Here is a 10,362-nt window from a genome sequence, read left to right as displayed (position 1 = left end):
CACTTGGTGAGGGCCATCTCAGGATCATTTCAGACATGAGCTTAAGTTAAATCCCAGTGATGTAATTTGAGATGAAGTTTAAAATGTGTTTTTCATGATTACGGTCATGGCAGTCATCTTGCATTTCGGAACGACACGAAAAATAACAACGCTTGGTCAGGAGTCATCTAACGACCATCTCAGGGAAGGTTGAGCTGAATCCCACTGGTTTAGCGGAAGTCGTTAAAAACATGTTTTTCGAGATGTATTTTGTCAATATTGCCTCAAAGTTTTCCATTGCTTTATGCTGACACTGCCACAAATCTATCAACAATATTATTAATGGAATTTTTGAAGTTGTTCTTTTGCTGTAAAAAATTGATAACTTCATTTGTTTTTTTTCCATTTAATGCAATATTTACTTTAATTCTTTCTGAATTGAAATCAAATTGAATTCCAGGTTTTTTGTTTAAACATATTTTATTGCCTTCTGTGCAATCGGGATTGGACACAAGTTATACAACTTATCTAAAGCCCTCTCCCTTAAATATTACAATCATAAATTACACAAATAACAAGATGGCATAAAATATCGCAATCACACAATTACATGTAGTCTACAGAGCATTTGGAAAGAAAGAAATCGATATATAGGCTTACATATGTATATTTATGGAGAGAGAGAGAGAGAGAGAGAGAGAGAGAGAGAGAGATTTGGATTTAACATAAGTATTTATTTATTCTATGCGTGCTTGCGACGATCTTTACCAATACCGGCGGCAAAAGTTGAAGCTTTCCATTGTTCAAAACTCACTGCTTATACTAATGTCCATATAATCCAATCTATGGTGAGCGTTCTCCTGGTCATTCCTTCTTCCTTTGAAATACGTTTCTCTTATGCCACCGGTATTGGAAAAGATATAACCATACACTTGAAACAAGTAATTTGTACAAAAGTCGTAATTTAAAAGGGATAGAAGGAAGATCAAAAGGAGGGGGAGGGGTGGGGTTAGAATCTTTTTGAATCCTGGATGAATTGCTGTGTGTGCATGAAAATGAGTTCGTTTTCTCGATCAGACAAGTTAGAATCTCCAAAGAGCAATAGATTTACGGTAAGGGGAATATCTGTATTGAGATTACGAAATAGTGTTATTCTTTGTTCAATATAGGAATTACAAGAAAAAAAGAAATGATAGGTGTCTTCAATATTCCAAGGTTCCAGGTTAAGTAATGTTTCTGTTGAATCTGCTTTGAAATTGAAACTTTAAAGTAGTTTAGTCATTTTAATTACCTACATTTTAATTCAAACGGAATTCAGTTTCTTTGTCAAATTCATTGACGAAGCGAAGTGGTTCAGAAAAGTCTGCATACAAAATAAGAAATTATGTAATGGAGTAATTAAGCATTTGTCGATTTAATCTATATTATACATGATCTGATGATGTTTTAGTGTTGACACAGACAGGCAAGTTTTATCAAGACAGGTCAATTAGCCTACAACTTGGTCACTTGTAATGCCAACACGTATCATCTTTCGCAAAGATACAGATGTAGTTTTAATGGAAAGGTTTTGTGATAGGAACACGCATTCCACACACATAAGCTGTATCCTCATTAGTACCGATACAATGTTTTGAAACAAGCATTCTAAGTGTTGCTAAAGCAATACACACATTTACGGCGCTGAAATGGATTTTCTAAACAGAAACGTAACTTCAACCCTGACCCAACAGCCATGATATTTGAAATTATCGAAATATTATGTTCCGTTGTAATTGTGTGAAGTTTGATCACTATCTCTCAAGGAATGAAGCCGCTAGAAGGTCGATAAACTTTGGAGTTATGTCATACAAACAAATATATTTACATTTGCTCCGTATTTCCCCATTGACACAATGCTAAGAGGCAGTTACCATCATACGCCTATAATACCCAGTGCCTCGGGCTATAACAAACAATTGTAGCATGGGCGGGTTCCCATGCCATTTGCCCACCATACATCTTGCTGCCATTTCGACAATAGCAACATTAAAACCGCTGTTCATTGCTTAAATACAAGGCAGAAAAAAGGAAAACTTTAGCCCGTCGGTCACTTCCAAATTTCTCAAAATCGAGTAAAATGGCGATTCATTTAACACCGAGGAGAATCATGTGATCTGAAGATACGAATTCAAAATGGTAGCCACCAGTGTAGAAAGCATAAAATTAGGTAAGACACTGAAATACTCATTACATAGACTTTTCGTTGTAGCGAGCATTTGATATACTATAATTTTGACATATCCATACCTCATGTAGTCCGTAGTTTTCCGTAATATTCTGACTAAAATTTTGAATCGAATTCGTCAGTGGAGTCCTTTCGATTCGAAATTTTGGTCAAAATGTTACGGATAACTACAAACTGTCCCAGCACACATGAGGTATGGATATGTCTAGATTATAGTACCACATATGCTCGTTACAATAAAAAAACCTACGTAATGAGTATTTTCAATATCTTACCTCATTTTATGTTTTCTGCACTAGCGGCCGCCATTTTGAATTCGTATCTTCTGACCACGTCATTCCCCGCCGTGTTTAAACAATGATGCAGTCAACAAAAGTAAGTGAGCACTGACTATGGTCGAATTGGCTATAGTGGATGAGACGAAACCTAGCAATAGTTGGAGTCGTATAGGCGGTAAACAAGTAACTAAAAAACTAGGCTAACCCGACTTTCCTCTGGTTCGAAACCAGACCCGACAATTTTTATCTAATCCCCATGTCAAAAATTCTAATCCAGTGTTAGATCGAAGGAAGGCTACAAACAGTTTGGACATAAGCTAGTTTATCACTATAGCTATATATGTCTTTTCACTGTGTAAATGCTGAAATTAAATTGATGATTTTGTGTTTTTCACACGAGCTACAATGTACATGTTTTGCATGGAACTGTCGCTTGAACTCGTGATGTCACAAGTTCAGGCCCCAATGACAGCGCGGAATTTGATTTTAGAATGTGATAACACGGCTGAGAAATATCTATATAATGAAAACAGCTAAATGTAGAACAGAACAGGAATGAAACGGAAGAGAAAAATTAAATGAATAAAAGAAAATAAATAAATGAAAGACTAAAAACACAACCCCAAAAAGTACATGTTTTATTATGATTCATATCCATTACAGTGCAACTACCACAAGAAATTCAAATCTTTACCTTCGGATTACCAAACATAGTGCATATGATATATTGTGCTAATTATTTGATATATAACATAGTAACACAATTGACGAAGGCAGACAACATTTTGACTCGTGCCCTGACCAGGCCTCGAACTCGGTACCCATTCACCTATCGCTTCAATGGCGCAGTGATGGTCGGCCCAATATCATGACATGATCATAGTGGAAGTCGTCTATAAGATGATATATGAATACCTGGATCGCAATGTATTTACATACATCGATGCGAATTGTACACATATTATAAATATTCATCACAGTACAACTACGACAAGAAATTCATATGTATTAGATAATACACTGAATTTAAATAATTGAGAATAAACATACTTAAGGATACATTTGATATCCAATTTCACAATTTAACAAAGGTGACAATATTTCGGAAAGTGTCCAACTTAAGATCAAATTACTATCTTCAGATGCCCAACATAAGGTAGAATTACATTTCATCAATATATTGATCCATCTCATATACGTGAACTATTACGTTATTTAACAGTTAAAAACGATCATTATAGATATATGAATCCTGATGATCAATTGATATTTGCTTTCTTTGTTTGAAATCTGCGGCGTATCTCAGCTTCTTATGATCGACTTCAGCAAAACCTGATGCTTTGAATCGGTCAAGGAAGATAACTCTAACAACGTTACAATAATCAGAAATGAATATGTATTCGCTAAACGATTTATTACATGATGTCAACATTGGAAATGGAGCTAAAAAGCGTCCAATTCTACATCCTGTCCGACCTATCATCACTTTACCCTAAGATTAAGCATACACGTCTTAAAAGTAACTACGCAAGAATATTTAGTGTCGCTAAATACATGTAAGTACACTTTTTAAAACAAAATCAAGTATTGACACGTAAATAATATTGCAATTCGAAATCGATAGAATGAGGCCAGCATTTAGATACAATATAGATACAGTTCTTGTAGAACTAGATGAATCTCTTTATACATATATGTACGTGTCTTAATAGGTCAATATTTTCAAATTTGTTTTAATGTGAATATGTTTTGTTCTTCTTTCTCTCTATGTTACAGACGTTACTCCTTCCTTCACGAGCTAGTTATTAATTATGTCGTTATTCATATACTATACCTGGTTATTTCGGGTGAGTAAATCTTTTCGACATTTTTTGTGTGGTCACATGTATTGATTAAACACCGACAAAGATTAATTGCTATTTTACATCTGAGTGACGAGACAGCTGAAATAAAGCAATTTGGATCGAAATGCATTATAGACGCATGTACGCTTGGATTTTAAAATCTGCATTTTGCCTATTGCTTTTCCTTATACACGGCGAAACTCCAGTGAACACGCCCATGTACTTTCGCTCCTGTACTTCAGGAATATACATGTATCATGGCAAAATTGAACGATCTGCCATCGCCATCTTCTAGATAAAACAAAAAGGCATGTTTGACTCGTTTTCGTAATACAAAATCTCGAGGTCACCATATCGTTAGATTGAATTGTTTCCCCTGGCAGACGATAAAAGGGGTTGATCGAGTACCTTTCCGTGCACTGATACATTGGATTCACAAAGTTCAAATTTCGTTGTGTAAGTGTACTGCACTGTCAACTTTATAGGCTTACCGGGTCTCTTCGACACTACCTATCACCTATGTTTGTGTAGAGGTACCGTAGAGGATGGAGTAAACACATTTGACCTATAAACCGCGGCGAATCCGTCTGCTAAAGAAGTGTGTATTACATAACAATACAGTGCTCTCTTTCATACAAAGGGGCCGCGGTGGCGGAGTGGTTAAGGTGTACCGACACTTTATCACTAGCCCTCCACCTCTGGGTTGCGAGTTTGAAACCTACGTGGGGCAGTTGCTAGGTACTGACCGAAGGCCGGTGGTTTTTCTCCGGGTACTCCGGCTTTCCTTCACCTCCAAAACCTGACACGTCCTTAAATGACCCTGGCTGTTAATAGGACGTTAAACAAAAACAAACAAACCAAACTCTCTTCCATACCTGGAAAACACGCACTGCGAAAGGAATTTTATATCTACTTGATAGAAGTACACATGTGTTGCGGTCGCTAATATAGTATGAAATTTATGATATACACATGTTCCGGTGAAGCTGTGTATCAGTAAATGTAAGTAACTTTTACAGTTTAAAGGTATAATACGCGAATGTATTTTGAGAATGTCGAGTTAACATTAAAAGGTCCCAAGATCTAAAATAATATCTAAAGGGCGGTATACACTACACGGAGTCTATATGTGCACAATATATAGTACCTCATGTTCGCCATTGTAAAACATGTTAGCATATTTAATAAAGTAATCGGGCATTATTTTTTTTACCGAAATTCACTCATATTGTCAGCACTTTTCGTTGCGGTATATTACATATTAATTTGGACCACTTTATACCTATCCTATAAAAACAGACGCATTACCTACAGGTAATTATAATTTTGTCCGCCTTTCAGTTCAGGTCATGTCTGTTAGTCAATTAGTAAATATAATTTATCATCGAATTAATCATGATAATAACCTCTTTTTTCAAGTACATTTGTATAAAAAAAAAACTTCGATTTTGAGTTGGTAAAATGTACAGCCGATTCTATACGATTTAGATAACATTATCGGATGTGACATATCCGTGCAGTGATTAAAGTTTTAGTTTTACGGGTGATACACCACAACATGCATGAAATGTCCCTGAGGTGATACACACTGAAGTAATTATACCATGATTTACATATCGAGGCGATGATGCACGGTTTAGTATCTTCGACGGACATTACATGCTTCTTCGATGATATAGGTCTACGTTATTTTTGAGAGGTAATACATGGCGGCTATGCGATGCTACTTGATTTACAAAACAACGTCAGATATCACATGTCGATAGAATTATAAAGGCCGAAGTAATTAATAGTCAATGAGTAATACAAGCCGGTGAGATGATTCACGACTTTGTTGATATCGTAAGGAATGTCATTTTATTCCATACTATACGATTTAGATAACGTGGTGACGGGTAAAACAAGCCATCCTCATGCGATGACATAATTTAGTTAACAGCATCAAGTGTTATATGACCTTATGATGATCCAAGATGAAGTATTTCTAACGAGTGTAACCAAACATAAAACTAATGTAACCATACCAGCAGGGACGAATTTACATGAAGCTCTAGGATTAACAAAAAGCCTCCGGTTGTGTTCATGCCATCGGTCTAATTTCCACTTCTCCGGTTATAGTCAAGACAACAAAATGAAATGACTTCCGGGATTCACGGTACACACCAAGCATATACGTCAAAAAGATGATATTAATTAGTGATAGTATTTAGACTGAAAAGTTGACATCATGTACTGATCAAAAGTGACTTTCATTCGTCCTCCTCCTTCACCTACGACCAATTTTAATTTTAAATGAGATGAAAGATATTTTTCAGTCAGAAGGCGAACGTTACCCAGGTCAAACGATTTTGGTTTGGTTTGGTTTATTTTGTTGAACGTCCTATTAACAGCTAAGGTCATTTAAGGACGGCCTCCCTTGCGTGCGGCATGCATGCGTGTGGTGAGTGCGTATGTGTGTTTTGGGAGGCTGCGGTATGTTCGTTTTAAGTCTCCTTGTGATAGGCCAGAACTTTTGCCAATTAAAGTGCTACCCCACTGAAGCATACTGCCGAAGACACCCAGCAGCACACCCCACCCGGTCACATTATACTGACAACGGGTGAACCAGTCGTCCCACTCTAAATATGCTGAGCGCTAAGCAGGAGTAGCAACTACCATTTTTAAAGACTCCGGTATGCCTCGGCTAGGGGACAGAACCCAAAGCCTTCCTCACATGGGCGAACGCTCAACTAAAGGCCAAAAGTGAGGAATTGTCAAGGGAGACATTAAGAATATGAAAGTTGTTCAGAAAGAAGAGAAAAGATAAGATCCCAAATTGAGTCGCCTCCTACGATCATGCAATGGGGGCAGCAGGTACAATTCTTACGCCCTACCTGCAGGACAGGTCAAACGATTTCCAGCGTACAGTGAACACAAGTATATTCGTACTTGTATTGAGTCTATGAAAAACCTTTCATTAATGTTTGAACCTATAGTGAGTTTGAAGAGAGGGCACCAGTAAGGACAATGAACAATCCTCAACAAAATGTACTTTTGAATATCAGCGGGTGCTCGATATAATAACGGAGGAATAATGGCAACATGCTCACACGCTGCTGTCAATGAAGATGGAGTTTGATAAATCGGGCTTCCAAATAAGGCGCAATTTCTTAACTAACAGCTATAGCAATAGCCGTGTACCACAATAACCTATTTTTGTAACACGCCATATTTAGCACATTTGTATAGCTGCTTTTGAACAGACTACAAAATATGTCAAAGGTGAAACTAGCTACCAGGAAGATGTTTAGTTGGAATTCCAGTAAGTCTTAAATAGTGATTTCATGATATATTTACTAATGATATTTCGAAATAGGATGGATCAACATTGGCAAGGTAGATTTTATATCGTTATTAACATATTTTCCGGTTGTGATGTTAAAAGTCCAAGACTAGTTAGAAAGCGTTTTCATTTTTAGATCACTCGTGCCTCAAGACGCCTATTCTAATTACCCATTGTTCGTCGTCGTGAGTCGGGTTATATGAAATTCAGCTGGACGGTATAATTACTTCCTCAACCAAGCGATTTCCTGGTTAATATGATATACATGTACACAAATTAAAACTCTTGGCTGATGCAATGATATGAAACGAAGTGTAGGGTCGATACATCTGTTACACACGGCCAATAGAACCCATTCCAGTACTTCGTTTCTGAAGGGTTTCCGACTATTTGATTCGACTTGGCCACGCGATGTCCGACAACCAGTGACATTTCTATGGTAAAACGAATGATAATTATCAATAGTGATGTCACTAATGTATTGTTTTCTCCAATATTGTGTTTTCTAATACTGTGTTTTTACTCGTTGCGGTTAAGGATTATCAATAGTGATGTCACCAATGTTTTGTATACTGTGTTTACACGTCGTGGATGAGGATTATCAGTAGTTATCAAAAGTGATGTCAGTAATGTATTTTTTCAGATCCTTAGTTTTTACACGTCGTGGACCAGCAGATTATCAATAATCATCGATCGTGAAGTCACAATTTTAGCTCCCTTTTTGTTTTTGTTCGCACCAATGGTCGCCTTCAGGGGTACTGATCTAGGAAGACAGAGTTTACGTGGACGGGAATATTACTGTGAAAACTAAACAGCGTTAAAATTAAAAGGCAAATACTTACATGTCGTTAGGCAGTTCTGTGACGATGGAACAACCGTTTATTAACATATAATTTATCACACAATAACAATAAAATATACATCAATGAATATTGTTTCTACCACAATACGCAGTGTTATTTCACTTTCAGGCCACTGTATAAATGTGCTGACTGTCGGATATGTATGATTTATTCCACTAGTGGAATAACCGTCCGGTCTTTTGATTAGAAAAGAATTCGAACTTTGACACGAACTGTAAATTGGTATTAACGTCATCAATAATCGAATGACGTCACATCACCGGGTCCCGGCCGTCACTTGTACACATTATTTGCATACGCAAAATTAGACTTGGCCACGTTCCCCTTGGATTCAAGCCGATATCATAGTGGTGAAACAGGTCAAACGACTCGTTATTTTTGGATATGGAATTTATTTCACACTCGTAAGTTACTTAAGCTGATGTCTTTTGTAACTTTAAAACAATAACATACTCGAGTGAAATGAATTCCATATCCAACAACCACTCGTTGTGTAACCTCTATATATCGTACATTGTACACTCATTACTTTAAATCTTTGCATCCAGGATAAAAAAAAAACAGAGATAAAACTCATAGAGTCTAAGAAAAACTCTGGGAAACCTTGGGATGCTATATATCTTTGAGAAAGACCAACCAAACATCAAAACTGTGAAATATTTTGGATAAATATTTTGGCAATGTCCACTTCCACCAGGTCTCAAAAGATTTATTCACTTCGTTTTCTATTGGCAAGTGTGGATCTTGATGCTTTTTTATAGAATTATTATGCTTAAATCCTGTCCGGTAACGCTTAGTCCACATGATGTGTATGGGACAAATCCAAAACTGAACTTTGAAGGTGATTTCCTGCAACAAATAAAGCTCATGTTGAAAATGAATATCAGGATTATAGAGTCGTTTGCTTTTAGTTCATTTTCAATAAATAAATGAGAGAAATTAAATGGTTCTTATTGATGTGACCTAACGTAGATTTCACCTAGATTTGTAAGGCAGATGTCTCTTTTCTCTTTTCAGGTAAAGTCAGCAAACGATTTTTGTGAATGTTACAATGAAGCTGAAAAAGACATACAAAGAATGCATTGGTAACTGGAGAGTGTGTTCGGGTAGCAGAATGGACAGGGGGTCAGTTATCAGCATCCAACAGTCAGCAAAGGAAACTGAAAATGGATAAATAACTATTGAAGAAAAAATATTCACTAATATGGTTACACGAACCCCAAAACATCCGAGTTATTACATGTAACTGGATTAATCGACATGATTCATAGTTCGTTATATATTTATAACATTTTCGTCCAATTCAACCACAATAAGCAACTAACTTTTTATTCATTCGTTGATCCACTTGATCTATTTTGATTGTACCTTACCCCTTTCTTAACAGTTTTTCACGAGCATCACCACACCTTAATGCGCATAACGGTTTTATTGGTACACGTGATTCCTATCAATTTGAATTCTATTTAACGGTATTGTTCGCATGCACATCTCAGCAAATGATGAATCACGCGACATTTAACTTACGTTCACTTCTGACCTGAGTATAAATGTATCTCACCGCCGCGGTTCGTCGACACTAGGATGGGACTAGGAAATCTATGAAAAGGAAAATGAGAAGCTATCGATTCAGGAAGACAATATAAGCAAAATACATTTAATGCATGCACTATAATCGAACGAGCTTTTATAACGGAACACGTTTTGTTCATAAATATTAATCCTTTAACAGAATACCAGCAAGATTACATTAACAAGCTTACCTATTCGGTTATAAAAACAGGATTTCACACGTTCTGAGACGTATTCGCGGCACCGCAGACTACACGTACAATTTTCCTTAATAATT

General features: G+C 36.6%; 1 long non-coding RNA gene across 1 annotated transcript; it reads right to left on the bottom strand.

The window, feature by feature from the left end:
• Positions 1 to 9,205: 9,205 nt before the first annotated feature.
• On the bottom strand, positions 9,206 to 10,350 carry LOC117321159. Its single transcript, XR_004531227.1, has 4 exons — positions 10,277 to 10,350; positions 10,041 to 10,112; positions 9,586 to 9,673; positions 9,206 to 9,362 (listed from the first exon to the last, which is right to left on the bottom strand). It is a non-coding gene; the product is annotated as an uncharacterized LOC117321159 (long non-coding RNA).
• Between the last annotated feature and the right edge of the window lie 12 nt (positions 10,351 to 10,362).

The sequence above is a fragment of the Pecten maximus genome, unplaced genomic scaffold (genome assembly GCF_902652985.1).
Source record: "Pecten maximus unplaced genomic scaffold, xPecMax1.1, whole genome shotgun sequence".
NCBI lineage: Eukaryota > Metazoa > Mollusca > Bivalvia > Pectinida > Pectinidae > Pecten > Pecten maximus.
This window is presented reverse-complemented; position numbering and strand designations above follow the sequence as displayed.